The sequence below is a fragment of the Polypterus senegalus genome, chromosome 6 (genome assembly GCF_016835505.1).
Source record: "Polypterus senegalus isolate Bchr_013 chromosome 6, ASM1683550v1, whole genome shotgun sequence".
Lineage (NCBI taxonomy): Eukaryota > Metazoa > Chordata > Cladistia > Polypteriformes > Polypteridae > Polypterus > Polypterus senegalus.
This window is the reverse complement of record NC_053159.1, coordinates 27,564,028-27,579,567: the sequence shown is the minus strand read 5'-3', so window position 1 is coordinate 27,579,567 and position 15,540 is coordinate 27,564,028. Positions and strand designations below refer to the sequence as shown.

General features: G+C 43.1%; 1 protein-coding gene across 2 annotated transcripts in view; it reads left to right on the top strand.

Moving 5' to 3' along the window:
* Positions 1 to 613: 613 nt before the first annotated feature.
* The window catches only part of LOC120530902 (rap1 GTPase-activating protein 1-like), a 327,102-nt gene continuing 312,175 nt past the window's right edge, over positions 614 to 15,540 (top strand). The window contains exon 1 of one of the 2 annotated variants that reach the window (XM_039755686.1): positions 614 to 698. The gene's annotated coding sequence lies outside the window, so the exon portion shown is untranslated. The remainder of the gene's footprint in view (positions 699 to 15,540) is intronic. The other variant, XM_039755687.1, reaches the window with a different exon arrangement.

Here is a 15,540-nt window from a genome sequence, read left to right as displayed (position 1 = left end):
GTGGTAGGTGCATCGGAGTCATAGCAAGAAGAAAAAGGGTAATGATTACCCAGAGCCCACTGGGTTTGGGGGGCATTGAAGCTTGGAATGACAAGTTTATTTTCCAGAAGAGGGGTCCCACAGAGACTGCTTAAGTATAGTTCTGTGTTACACCCCTTGGTTAAGTGGATTATGAAGGGGGCTTCTACTAGGTCTTTGCCCATTGTTTTGTCAGCAAACAAAAAGCATATCTGAATGTTTCAAGCAAAGTCTGCTGATAGACTGAGGACAGATGCTGCTGACAGTCAGACAGGTCACTGGGTAGGTATGTATCAGTTGACAGTCAAAGGTCGTTCAAAGTCACGAACAGGATCAGGAGGGGTACCGTGGATAGTTCTGAGACCTCTGTAGTCAGTAAATTAAGAAGCGCTAGTTTTGTGCCCAGGTCACGAAAAGCAAATCTAACAACTTGAAAAGCAAGTGGGCAGTCAGGTGTCTGACAGATGCAGCGGACAGTTCTGTCCGAGTCACGTGGAGCGCAGGTGACGGTTCCGAGCCCAGCCCGCTGACCGGGTCACGTGGGAGGTGCGCCCGCGCCGCGCCGCGCACGCCTGTTTTTTTTCACAGACGCGCTGTAAGCACAAGACGTTCAGCCGGCTGTCGCTGCGGCTTCAGTTTCAGTGCATCGCGCTGCAGACTTGAACATAACTGCCCTGCAGGTAAGTCCGCCGCCCCATCGGCATCCTTAATGGGACAGTCAGGTGCTTGTTGGTCAATTGCAGATGCTAAATGAGAGGTGTGGATTTCGGGGAAGGACGACGAGTGCGGGTCAGTCGCTTTGTCATCTCGCCTTTTTTTTTACTCGGCTTCTGCCGTAAGTAGCATGAAGCGCTGGGGAACAGGACGGGGAGATAAGGAAAAGAACAGGTCATCCAACTGGACATACTGCTGCCCTCTCCTTTAGATGAAATTCTGTTCTTCACAGGCAGTTTAGTGTCCACGCTTTTCGGCGTGTGCCTGTATGTCCATTTCTGTTTCGGAGGCTGCTGCCTGTGTATCTCCATTGAAGAGACTCTTGTTTAAGTGGACGTGTATGTGCATTCATGTTTCAGCTTTGATCTCACTACATCTGTGTGTGTGTGTGTGTGTGTGTGTGTGTGTGTGTGTGTGTGAGTGCTTGAATCTGTGTGGCGTATTCAGAAACCATCGATGGATTGATATGTATGTGTATGTAAAACATATTTCCACGGATACCTGTCAGAAGTGAGCCATCCAGCTGCGTGTACACTTGCATTCCATTATAATGTGTCCGTCCATCATTCAATATATTCATTCCCAAGTGTCTGCTACTTTTCGTATACGTTTGCGTGTTCACATTGGAAACTCCTCCTTTACTGCTTTGTGTGTTTGTCCAGCCTGTAGACCATCTGCTGGTCATTTGTGTATGCATGAGTCTGAGCATGTGAGTGTAATTCTAGTTAAAGGATGTATGTATGCTAATACATGCTATACCCTATAGGCACTCTGCTCCTCCGTGTGTATACTTACCCTTTTGAGTGTATGGATTTGTGTACCTTTCTTTCAGAGACCAAAGTACACCTACTTATCAATCTGGACGTGTATCTGTAATCTGGAAGTCTCATGTTCCCATGATACCCTCAATGTATCAGCGCGTGAGTGCGTTTGGCTGTTTGTTCCCGTTTCGGAGCCCCAGTGTGTATTTAACAGATTGCGTCTTTGTATAACATAGAGAGCTTCTGCCGCTGGTTTGCGCATTTATTACAGCATCCGTGTGCGCGCGTGTGTGAATCTAGAGCCGATCGTGCCGGGACTCATCTACAGATCAGCTTGAGTATTTATTGTTTACCCGGCAGTTCCTTTCCAAATGTTCCTTCTTTGTGTACAAAGCACACTTAACACTTAAAACACATATTTATATGACTGTTCTTTCACTGTTCGTTGGGACTCTCCTCAATTTGTGCTTTTTTTTCTCGTGTTCTTGTTTGTATGAAGAATCCCCGATCTTGTTTCTTTTGTGCTGACTGATTTGTCTGCTGAGCTGAAGCGCCTTCCAGCCGCGTTTCTGTGATGAGCTGAAAGTCTCGTCCATGTTGACTAAGTGTCTCGTGTCAGTGTCTGACAGAGACACACGCCGTTTGCTTCCATCACTCTCAATAAAAGACCAGAAATGGCTGATGTCCGTTTTCTTGATATCTCCCAAAGGCTAGGACACCTTTCCAGTACAATAATTTTACCTGCAATAGAGAAAGGAGACAATGAAATCCTAGGAGATCTAAAAGATTTGCTAATGTCTCACCTGGGCATTTGAGGTTGCACAGCGTTAAAGTTGCTCCCTTAGGGCTCCCGAAGATATGCAGGGAAGGGTAGATTGGTCAGTGTGCATAAATGCGCCCAGTTAAAGAAATGGTGCCCTGTCTGGCAATTCAATTCAGGAGGATGCCATAAGGAAGTCATTTTTTGGTTCCTAAAAGAACCATCCACATGAAGGTTCCCGAAATAACCTTTTATTTAGAAAAGCAACATTTTCCAAAAATAATCATAAGTAGATGAGATTTGTGAAATGGCATTGGGTTCCTAATTGTAAAAGATCTCTTTCTGCATACACTAACACAGCCTGAGTTCAGGTTTTCTACAAGATAACGGGGACCTCATGGGTGCTACAAGATGTCAATCCATTACAGCGTAGTGTGTTACCACTGGTGTTCTTGGTGACTGTGGTCCCACATCTGCCTTCAGATCATTAACAAGCTCCTCCTGTGTAGTTTTGGGCTGACCCCTCACCTTTCTCATGATCATCTTCACCCCATGAGACAAGATCTTGCATGAAGCTCCTGACCGAGGGCGATTGATGGTCATTTTATATTTATCTTCTATTTCTGAATAATAGCACTAACAGTTGTCACCTTCTCACTAAGCATCTTGATGATGGTCTTGTGGCCCATTCCAGCCTCGTGCAAGTCTACACTCTTGTCCCTGACATCCTTTGACAGGTCCTTGGTCTTACCAATGGAATGGAAGAAATGGATTCTGTGGACAAGTGTGCTTTCTACACATAACGAGCTGAGATCAGGAGTATATCATTGATTGATTGTAATCTGTGTGTCGCGTGGAAGCCAGCATTCTGGCTGGGTTGTAGGGGATCAAATACTTATTTCTCTCAATGACATGCAAATCAATTTATAACTTTTATGTAAAGTGTGTTTTCTGGATTTGTGGTTGGTATTCTGTCTTTCTCCATTAAAATGAAACTACCGTAAAAACTAGAGACTCTTCATTTCTTTGCAAATGAGCAAACTTACAAATTCAGCAGGGGATCAAATACTCATTTCCCCCACTGTATTTATGCATATCTGATAGAGTGGCACAGAGTATTGCTTACTACCTCATAATCTCAAATATATGTTGCATCAGTTTAAAATGTTATGAATTTCTAATTTCCTGGAAGTACCCTAACTACAGCAGTAGAACTGCCAATTCACAGCACTTGCACTTTGATTTTCTAGCTGTTATTCCACCAGTCAGAAACTGTGTATTTTTTCCTTGGGAGTTCCGTTTTTCTCCCAGCATGCTGTGGATTCAGAAAGTATTCATACCCCTTCTGTTTTTTTTTTTTTTGTTTTTTTTTGACGTTTGCTATATTGCAGCCTTGTGCTAAAATCATTTAAATTCTTTTTTTTTCAATACCCCAGAATCGCAAAGTGAAAACTTGATTTTAACAGTTTTCTTTTCAAATTTCTTTAAACTAGAAACCTGAAACATCACATTGATACAAGTATGCAGACCCTTTACTCAGTACGCAGTTGTCAGTTGCAGCAAATACAGCCTGGAGCCACCTTGTGGGTGCGACTCAACAAGCGTCACATACCTGGATGTGGAGATTTTCTGCCATTTTTCTCTGTAGATCTTCTCAAGCTCTATCAGGTTGGATGTTGACAGTTATTTTCAGGTCTCTCCAGAGAGGTTTGATTTGGCTTGGGCACTCCTGGACATCCCCTGTGTTGTCTTTGCTTGGCGCTTAGGGTCATTGTCCTGTTGGAAGATGATCCTTCAGCCCAGTCTGAGGTCCAGAGTGCTCTGCAGCAGGTTTTCATTTAGGATTTCTCTGTACTTTGCTCTGTTTAGCTTTCCCTCAACCCCGTCTAGTCTCCGAGTCTTTGCCGCTGTAAAATAACCCCACAGCCTGGCACTGTCATCGCCATGCTTTACCTTTGGAATGGTATTGCACAGAGTGGTGTCTCGTTTGCTCCAGACATGACACTAATCTTGGTTTCATCAGATCGGAGAATCACGTTTCTCACAGTCCAGTGTTTGTACCTTAGGTGGCATTTTGGAAAATCCAAGTGGGCGTCCATGTGTGAGGAGAAGTTAACTATCTGCCTAGATTGGTGGAGTGTTCCAGTGATGGTTGTCCTTCGGGAAGTAATTTCTGTTGCTCATAGACCCAGAATGTGGAGGTCAAATCCCAGGTATTTTCATCAACTGTGTGCTCGGGCAAGGGTGGATCACTAGTCGGATTATGCCTGTAATAATAATAATAATTCTTCGCATTTATATAGCACTTTTCTCACTACTCAAAGTGCTCAGCAATTGCAGGTTAAGGGCCTTGCTCAAGGGTCCAACAGAGCAGAGTCCCTATTGGCATTTACGGGATTCAAACCGGTAACCTTCCGATTGCCAGTGCAGATCCCCAGCCGCAGAGCCACCACTCCGATTGTGGCTGATTTTGTCTGGTATAAATGACAGTGGACCCCCAAGAGGTTTATTTTCTCCCGTGATGCTGGTGACCCAAGTTATTGATTGCCTTTCCATGATTTTCAACTGGCTCTTATTCAACAATAACTTTAATGGACAGATGTTGTTAGGTTCCATTTATGTTCATCAGTTTGGAACTGTTCTTTGTTCAACAAATATGTGTATTCATTCTATAATCTCTATATACATATAAAATCCAGCGTCTGTCTGTCACGAGAGGACTACTTAACGGATTTAGATCGGGTTTTTTTCTATAACTTGTGTCATAAACAGATAAAGGTTTGGGGCAGCCACCCGTATAATATGGTATCCTGGTTGCAAAGTCATTTTTTATCAAATACACCGCACTGATGTGCATACAACTGAGTCCAGAACAAGACTGAGGGAAAAGGGGAAAAAGGGCAGGCTTTTAAAGGGGAAGACAGGAAGTGAGGTCATAAGGATCAGGCACGTGTTCTTCAATCATTGGATCACACCCGGACGTGACATCAGAGGGGCCGGAGCTGGTAAGGTCTATTTCCATTGGCTCGGTCCCGGAAGTGACGTCAAGAGAGCCAGGTGGAACCTCCCGGGTTTGGTCTACAGGAAAGGGAGAAAAAGAGTCAGTGCACTCTGCCACATCCCGGCATGCCTCCGAACTGCCGTCACTCAAGCCCTTTAGCTGCCTCCCATGCGCACGTGTGTGACACTTGCTTGAACATTCAGGTTGATTTTGTGACTTCTCTCATCACACTAAGTATCATAGTTCGCTTGCGGTACCGATTTTATTGTGCGAATCCGAGAGAGACGCAGCAGGCCGAGGGGAGAGGGTCGGGGTCCTCCTCACTCACACACCAGCCACGGGGTGTTCATTTCCTCTGCTTAGCTAGGGAACAAGAGAAATACTTAACGGATTTAGATTGGGGTTTTTTTCTATAACTTGCTTGAACATTCCGGTTGATTTTGCGACTTCTTTCATCACGCTAAGAATCATAGTTCGCTTGCAGGAGCGACATATCCGCGCTAATCCGATAAAGAGGCTGCGGGCTGAGGGGAGGGTGAACTGTGATGTCAGGAGTGGGGCCTTCCTCACTCACTCACACACCAGCCTCCGTTCGAATCACTCTATCTCTCTCCATGTTTTGAAGTAGACATTGCCTCTGCTTAGCTAGTGATACCTGTTTGTTTGTTTATTGATTTTTAAAGTTTGTTCTGTTTCACTACTATGTGGGCACAGCCATGGAGGGGACAGTTAGCTAATAATATGTAAAGATTGTAATTACATTTACCTGTGAATTTGTTACAGCGCTTTGAGACTGCACTCAGTGAAGAGTGCTATATACAAATTAGCTGAACTGAAGTTTGTACATTCTCTCCATGTCTATGTGCCGTGTTATCCAAGAACTCTGGTTTTCTTCCTGCTTTCCAAGGATTTGCATGTTTACTTAACAATTGACACTAAATTGGCGCACTTTGAGTAAGTGTGGATTGTAGACGATCGCGTAGACCTGGAAGGAAAAAGAATGCCGTTCACTTAGTCATGAAAAGATCCTAGGACTTCCAAAAGTGTGAAGATCATAAAAGGATGGAGGAGACAATTCTTAAAGGCTGAAGGGTCAGTTGGTACACTAGAGGGCAGCAGGACGGCTTATTGACATATACTGCCACCCATAATAATGGTCTGGCCACTTGGTTGTTGTCTGGCTCTTTAATAGAAAGAACACCTGGGGACACTAGAAGGGGCTGTCTGAGGATTGGCCTGCCTGGACCTCAGAAACTATTTCCAGAATGTTCCCAAGGTACTCACTTACTGGGGCTTGGAAGCTCCTTCTAGCCATAAGGACTTTGCAAATGAAGCTGGAAGGAGAGCTTAACAAGGGTTCAATTGGTAGAAATAAGAGAAGCCAAAGATGTTAGAGAAAAGGTATGGAAGGTGAGAAGAGAGAGAATTTGTGTGAGTGCTTTACACATCTCTTCTGATAGACAGATAGATAAGAAGGGCCCAGGGGGCCATTAGGTTTATTGATTTCTGGTTTATTTGTTACTTTTAAGTTCTTTCGTTAATCATCCACCCCTTGTAATTGTTATTTTTGTGAAAACATCCCCTTTTAATGCCACTTTTTGGCCTTTCTGGTTCTGGGGACACTTTATGATTGGTCCCTAGAGGCAACATTGTGCGTGCGTAAGTGTACCCTGCAGCAGAATGGCTCCCCATCCAGGGATGGCTCCTGCCTCGGCCCTGAATTGGATGAATGAATGGATGAACCACTTTATTTAATTATTCAGTGAGAAGAGAGCACTTTGTGTTATCTACTCTGGTGAACACGTGTTTGCCCCTGGGTGGATTGGCATCCAAGCCCAGTTCCTTTTTCACCACCTGGGATAAGCAAGTTTGAATATTGATAGACAAGTTAAACATCAAAGACCCCATGATACAAGATACACCGCCAGGCTGTTAACACTCAGGTATGCACGCGCACAAAGAGAAGCAAATGTCAGTGCTGATAAAACCGACTGCTTTAAATGCTTCTCTGCATATTCAGAAATCAGATGGTGCTGTTTTTCTTGTTCATGACATTTTTAACATGGAGCTTCTACTGAAAACTCCACTTTTGTTCAAGGACCAACTGCCTTTGGCTTGATGGCCACAGTTTGGTTACATGAAGGTGAGCTGGGAGCTGGATTGTAATGAATAAAGTACATGTACACTGATAAAAAGCGCTATATAAATGTAATGAATTATTATTATTATTATGTACACTTGACAAATCTTCTGGTAAATTAAGGGAATGGGGAACCATCGGTCTACCTGTGTGTCCTTCTGTTGCCTCAAAATGGTAAAGAGAACAACAAGTCAGGCAGCAAAGGACTCCAAGCAGGAATCAGTAACATCAGAGGAACTGCTTACGGCTTTAGTACGACTAAAGTGTTTGTGCACGTTAACACAAGTGTGCACACCGAGGACATGGCTGATTGTTTAATCTGTACCTAGAGTTAAGAAGCTGGACTTGACAAGAAAGACCGTGAGTCCAAATGGTTCCCAAAACCCCTCAGAATTTTTTCAAACATTTTCTTTGTTTTGTTTCTCTGGTTTTTGAACTCTCTGCACTCCTGGTTTTGATTTTGTCTCACAATTCTTGGCTTAGGTTACTGATCATTGTTCTCCTGGTTCTGACCCTTGCCATGTTTTTTTTTTTTTACTACATCCTTGTCTTCCTGTTGCCTTCTGCGGTCTCATGCCAAATGGTACATCACAAACATAAACACAGTCTTTGTGAGTCCCATTCCAAATAGCATATAACAGAGACATATGCATTGCATTTGGCATTCCAACAGATGGTGCATCACAAGCATTAACACTGCTTTTACGAGTCCCATTCCAAATAGCGTATAACAGAGCAAATGCATTGCATTTTCTATTCTAACAGATGGTGTATTATAACCATGTGTAGTAATAAAATGGATTGCATTTGGCATTCCAACAGATGGTGTATTACAACCATGTGTAGTAATAAAATGCATTGCATTTGGCATTCCAACAGATGGTGCATCACAAACATTAACACTGCTTTTACGAGTCCCATTCCAAATAGCGTATAACAGAGCAAATGCATTGCATTTTCTATTCTAACAGATGGTGTATTATAACCATGTGTAGTAATAAAATGCATTGCATTTGGCATTCCAAACATTTTTCGTGATGAATTTTATTACTAAAAATGTTTGTCATGCACCATCTGTTGGAATGACAAATGTAAAGAATTTTATTACTACATGTATTACAAAATTCATTCAAATAGATGGTGCAAATGTTAATGCTGAGGTCTACATTGATTACTTAGATTTCAAACCATCTCAGATGGGTAGCACAGATAGTTGCAATAACAGACTAATTCCCAATTTGAGCCACACATTTTAATACTTTGCACAGTGTAATCTGTTTGAGATATCTCAACGAAATTTGTATCGTTAAATTTCCTTGAAGAAGAAGCGTTCCACGTTTCAACAAGATGGGCCCATTGGGGAATAAGTTGTGTCATGTGACCAGCCAGAAAGACAGACAGACAGGCAGGTACCATGCACATTATATGAGAACAAACCTAAAAATGTGTGTTTCCTATTACAAGGCAGTTGAATGAGAAGGAGGGTTTATAAGGCACCTGTTTAATGCAAACAAGTCAGAAGTCAGCAGAAGCAGGGCATTGTGGGTATGCTTGGTGAAATAACCAGGCTGGCTTGACACTGGCCTTTATTTTCTTTTCTTTTCTTTTCTTAGCCACTGACCTGCCGACGACGTTAAGTGAAAGGATAGTCCTACTCGTACTAGACTCCGGTCCCCAGACATTAAAATCATTTTGGCTATCATCTCAGTGATTTTTTTTTTTTTTGCACCAAATTAAATATTTTTTTATTGGAATTTTTTTTCTCATTTTTGTAGTAATGCCATTGCATCATCTTTTTTTTCCATGAGTCCTGCCATTTTGCATGTTGGTTTGCATAGCCGCTGCACAGCTATGTTGTTTAGAGTAAGGACCTCATCGCTAGTCATGTACTGTAAGTTGTGACCTGTGATGTCCCTGTACAGCCTCCATAAAAGAATGCAGTGCAGTGTTGTGACAAATCTGATTGTAGATTGTAAGGACCAGAAAATGAAACAGAAATGAATGTCCCCTCAAGGGCCTTCCTAGGCATTTCAGCTCTTGGCAGCATTTTTAGTGATGCTGGGCTCTGGACATTTCAGTCTCTGAGGTCTGAGTTTGGAATTCCATCCTCCTCTTTTTTTTTGTTTTATGTACACCTTTTGTTCTCAAAACATGCAGAGTTTCTTTATCTTCCCTCCCATCCACTTCATAATTCCTATAGCTCTCGGTCCTCTACTTTGAGACCTGTGGCAGCTCTGTGTGCTTCTCTGTGCAAGGCCTCATATCGACCTTCACCAGTTCTCTCTGTTGAGCAGCAGGACCAACTCTCAACATCTCTCACCACTTTCTTGGAACTCAGCACAATCAAGAATGATTTATGAACCGATTAGAGATGTGTTTGGGTTTAAAAAACAGGGATAACACCCACAAAGAGGAGACAACAAATAAACTCCACATGTAGGCTGGGCCAGCATTTGAATCCAGGGTTCTGCAGGGACCTCATGGTGCCAACTTCCATGCCATCCTACTGCTGTTTAAAATATTTAAAAACTAGAAGTAGCAGATATGCTCAGTGGACAACCATGGAGGTGGAAATTTACTGAAGGAGAGGTAGAAAAATGACAATGAAAAATTGAGGCCTATGAACACATGAGAGCAATTGCTGAAAGAGAAATTAGATATCCTACATATTGGTAAGAGAGCAGCAAAGCCAAGGGAAATAAAATACGCAGAAAAAGAGCTACAAGGTACACATAAAAGGAAATGTCATTATAATGGATATGCAGTAAAGTGAACAAAATTCTTAATTTGACATGTGAGCGTATTATATAACGCAAACCAGGGCCTGAGCTGATATCTCAGACTATTTTGGTATTTACTCGACTCTTTACTCAATGAGTTGTGGGAATCTGGAACAAATTATTGAGACGTGGAGTTGAAGCAGAAACCCTGACAACCCTTGAGAAGAATCTGGATGAGGCATTGGGACAGCTTAGCTATTAGAGAAACAAACGAGCTTAATGGGCTGAATGGTCTCCTCTCGACTGTCACACTTATGTTCTTATGCATCTGCTGCCTGGTACACAACCTGAAGTTTCCGAAGCAGAATTTTACAATTGTTTTTATTTTTTCTGATATCTTTGTGCAGTATTAGAACCTGAAGTTAGTAATTTGTTTACAAATGTTATAGGTTTGGGTTTTTTGTTTGTATTGTGACAGCCCCTCAACCTGACACAGACAGACACAGAGGCACACTTACAAAACTCACACTTTTTATTTCTTGTTTTCCAATTCAGCACAAAGCAGCTTACACAGTGCTCCAATCACCACAATAACTCAGTCCTGTCTTCTTCTCTATTTTCTTTCTCTTTTTCTCTTCTTTTGCCACCTCGACTCCTCCCTTCACAAGCTCTATCCTCCACCTCCTAACTCCCAACTCCGGCTCCCAGAATGGAGTGATGAGGCCCCTTTTATATTGAGCCCCAGGTGCTCCCTAATGATCTTCCTGCAGCACTTCCTGGCGTGGCGGAAGTGGAGTGCTGCATGGGCACCCAGAAGCACTCCAAGTGCACCTGGATTATCTTCCGACAGCACTTCCTGGTGTGGTGGAAGTGCTGCAGTCCATGGCTCCGGAATCGTCCAAGCGCCCTCTCGTGTCCCGGCGGAGGTGTTGCCTCTCCCCAGGTCTTCTCATCCTCCAGGCGTCCTGGCTGAGCGGGTGTCCCAGTCGTCCTCCACAGTATCTTTGTGCAATATATGACAGAACTTGTTTTTGAATGTTATAATTTATTTTTCTGAACTTTGGATTAGTATGTTCGATTTTTGTTCTTGCTTGTATGCTGCACAATTCACCTTACAGCAGAGCAGTTTATGTTTATCCAGACTGTAATGTTCATGCCCTGTAGTTCAATTATGATACATATTTCATTGTGTTTGGATTCATGTCTTGTTAACATTAAGAGGAAATCAGTCAGTCAGTCATTTTCCAACCCGCTATATCCTAACACAGGGTCAAGGGAGTCTGCTGGAGCCAATCCCAGCCAACACAGGGCGCAAGGCAGGAACAAACCCCAGGCAGGGCGCCAACCCACCGCAGGGCACACACCCACACACTTTAGGATCGCCAATGCACCTAACCTGCATGTCTTTGGACTATAGGAGGAAACCCACGCAGACACGGGGAGAACATACAAACTCCATTAAGAGGAAGCGTCTCTTTAAAATGCCCTGATTTGGAATACTTTTGTTGGGCAGTCAGTGTTTGTTTTGCTAGGGTTATACCGGCTAAATGTCATATTCAGAACCTGTTGAATGCATTGTTGTTTAGTTCATTATTTATTCATAATAATCATTATTTATATGTTTTTGTGGCCGTCACCATTTTGAGTATCAGTTGTTATGGTGTTGCTTTGCATGGAGCTGACGTAATGCTGCAAGGGGATTAAAGATCGCACTGTGCCTTTCTTAGTCATACAAGTTTATCTCTAAGAAATATCTGTGCATTGCTTTTCACGTTCTTATTTAACGTTTCAGACCCCTTTTTTTTTTCTGCCTTTGATTTTGATGTCCCAGTTTTTCAGTTTTGATGAAAGTTAGGACAGATTCTCGTTACTGAACTTTTGTCTCATATTTTTGAAGTTTATATTCCTGGTCACCTTCATTAATTTAGTTTGCCTTCCTTTTTCTTGACACATTGTCACTATCAAATACTCCGATAATGTAGTTTATACAACGGCGGTTTAGATATCATATATTGCCGCTCATGTTTAAGGGGCATGACTATGGCAACCAGTGATAAACGTTTGATGACAGCACCGCAAAGTGGCAGCATCCAGAAGAAAGCATAATTATTACATTTTGTGAAAACAAGAAGCGACTTTATTACAGACATGTTTCAAAAAGGAGAAAATGTTATTTGTTAAATCTCCATGTTCAAAATTCCCCCAAAATTTCTTGTGTGTTTCTGAAGAGAAATTCATGTTTGAAGTTTTTTTATCTTATCACTTTTTGTTTTGTCCCCATTTCAATTAAGAAGCTGCTGCAGCACACCATTTACTTCATATTATTCATTTTGTTTTGATTACTTTGTTATTTTTGTGACAACCAAACCTAAAGAAGTAAACAGCAAATGTTTAGATGCCAAGTGTGCTTGTGACAGTCTGGATTGCAGGCAGCTGCCACTACGGCCATGAACTCAGTGGGATGGACTGCCGGGTCCCTGCCCAGCCAGGAGGCTGATATATTAGAAGAACCGGGGAAGCAGATGTGCACAGGACACTGCCTCCATCAGAATGCTAGGTGGCAGCCCCCCTGGGTTGCAGCGGCAATTTCTGCAGGGCTCCATGGGAGTTGCGGTTTGACACAGTCTTGTTGGGTTCCATTGGGGCCATCAGGGGGAGCTGCAGAGCCCCACTTTGGGCTTCCACCCCACCTGGGAGTGATTCCAGACCTCCCTAATGAGCCACCTGGATTACTCCCGGGTGCAGCTTAAAAGGAGCCGCCTCACTTCACGCGGGGCACCAGAGTCGGGAGGAAGAGGGACAAAGCTTACCAGGAGGAGTGAAGGCAGAAGCAGACAGAGAGAGAAGTAAGGCAAAGTACTGTGTGCTTGGGACTGTGTTTTACTAGGCTGCGTACCGTGCACTACAGGTGGGAAACGATTGAAAAGTGTTTCCCACTGAAATAATAAAGCCTTGTGCTGTGCTGCACTTATTTATGTGTCTGTTGTGTCGGGTGTTTGGGGAGCTGGTCACAATGGGTCCATCAATAGTCATAAACCGAGATGAGCCAGTACAATGAGGACACTTAGCAAGCAAGAGGAAAACATGCAAAGTTCAAAAGCAAGTGCAGTGCAGTAAGTCTTCGTCGATAAATAATCCATAAAAGCTGTTTCAAAGTGGAGGTTAAAAAGTCCGATAAATAAACATAACATTAAAATTAACATTGCAGGGTAAAGAAGAAGGACGTCTCACGCCTGGACAAACTTGTTAGGAAGGCAGGCTCTATTGTAGGAATAAACCTGGACAGTTTAACATCTGTAGCAGAGCGACGGGCGCTGAGCAAACTCCTGTCAATCATAAAGAATCCACTGCATCCACTGAACAGGATCATCTCCAGGCAGAGGAGCAGCTTCAGCGACAGACTGCTGTTACCGTCCTGCTCCACTGACAGACTGAGGAGATCGGTCCTCCACACTATGCGACTCTTCAGTTCCACCCGGGGGGGTAAATGCTAACATTATTCAGTTATTGTCTGCTTTTACATGCATTTTTATTACTCTTTAATTTAATATTGTTTCTTGTATCAGTATACTGCTGCTGGATTATGTGAATTTCCCCTTAGGATTAATAAAGTATCTATCTATCTATCTATCTATCTATCTATCTATCTATCTATCTATCTATCTATCTATCTATCTATCTATCTATCTATCATATAGTGCATTTCAGTTATATCTATCTATCTATCTATCTATCTATCTATCTATCTATCTATCTATCTATCTATCTATCTAAACCAACAATGCAGTTAAAACACAGTCAGGATCTTCTTTTAAAACCACCGCGAGCCTTGAGTGCCTCCCTCTAAAACTGACGTCTCCTCAGCTCACCATGATTGGCCCCCTCAGTATGAGGAGACATTGGCCGGCAGGCGCCATCTTCCTTCTCTATAGCTTGGACTCCAGCCCCCTCAGGAAGTGCCCACTAAGGCACCGCAGGTCCATCTTGTCTTCTCGATGCCTTACCTCGACACCGGCAGGGACCCCACAAGCCCTGCTCCTGTCTCCCACCACCATCCCTGTGTGTCTGCGGGAGCCCACTCAGAGCAACTGATCACTCCTACACCTAGGAGCAACTTGGGGTCAATTCGTCCTCCCTAGCTCCGCTGTGGTCCTGACTCCTTTTCTATCTTTCTTTCCTTTAACCTCTGCACTTCTTCTTTACTTTCTCTTCCTCAATTTCATCAGGCTCCTCTTTTTACACCTGTGGATGTGGCAACCTAATTACCATCTGTGGGGGGCAGCTGACCTAATTTAAATAATCCGCTCACCTCTGCACTAAATATCCTGTGGCCGCACCCACAGATCCCAAGACGTACTGTATTTGTTTTTTTTTTTGACTTGCAGACCACAGGCCTCTTTCATGACAGTGCAATGTCATCTGTTATTTGACTGGAGACTAGTCATGATGGAGTCGGTAGGTTTTAGGGAAAAAGATAAATTAAAGAATGGATGTTTTTATTTCATTTTGCTTAACTGGTTTATTGATTGATTGATTTCCCATATACTGTAGTGAATGGAGATGAAGCTGAGCCTAAGAGAAAAGATGAGGCTGCCAGCATAAGTGGCTCTTTTGAAAATGTGAATTAGCTGTCAAACTAAAATCTTCCAAGATCACGACACACAAGTCGACGCCAGCTGTTATAGTCTCAGCGCATGCTGGACTGATGCCACTCAGGTGGGAGGTGTTGTTAGGCCTGCTAAAACATTGTGGGTTGACTGACTCTTAAAACTTCAAACCCTGATGCTTCAGTCCTCATCGTTCTGGTCCTGGGAGCGTCTACCCTCTTACCCCAGTCCAAACCAAACCACGTCATGTTCATTGGCTATGTTTCCATTTGTCGTGTCCAAATCAATGGGAGTCATTTCACCAGAGGTCAGATTTGGGAAAGTTCCATGTCAGGTTGCCTCCTGGTATCTTTACATGAAGATAGGGATGTGGGGGGCGTTTGTCCAAACACAATTAGTCACTTAAGGGTCCTGCCACCTTCCCATAAGGAGTGTCCCAACAAAGTGGGGTTTCACTGTTGACACCACTTCTCTGCCCGTATCCTGTCTAGGACACTGGAATAATGCCAGTTGAAGGTAAGGAGCATGGTTGCAGATAATAATTAGACCCTGGAATGTCATGATTTGGCAAGCAATTTTAATTTTTCCGGACTGTTCCTTGATCTTTTAAAATTTTGGAACTTCATTTTCAGGGTTTTGAAGATCAAGCAATGGAGTGGTTTTATCTGATTTTGATTTCAAAGCGTTTTTAATAATATTGAACACAAATTACATTGTCTTATGGTGCCATATTGTTTTCTTATGGGTGATGCCATTTTAGTTGCTATGCAGTTACCATGCAAGATGAACGGGAGTGTGTGGCACATAATGTCCTCAGTG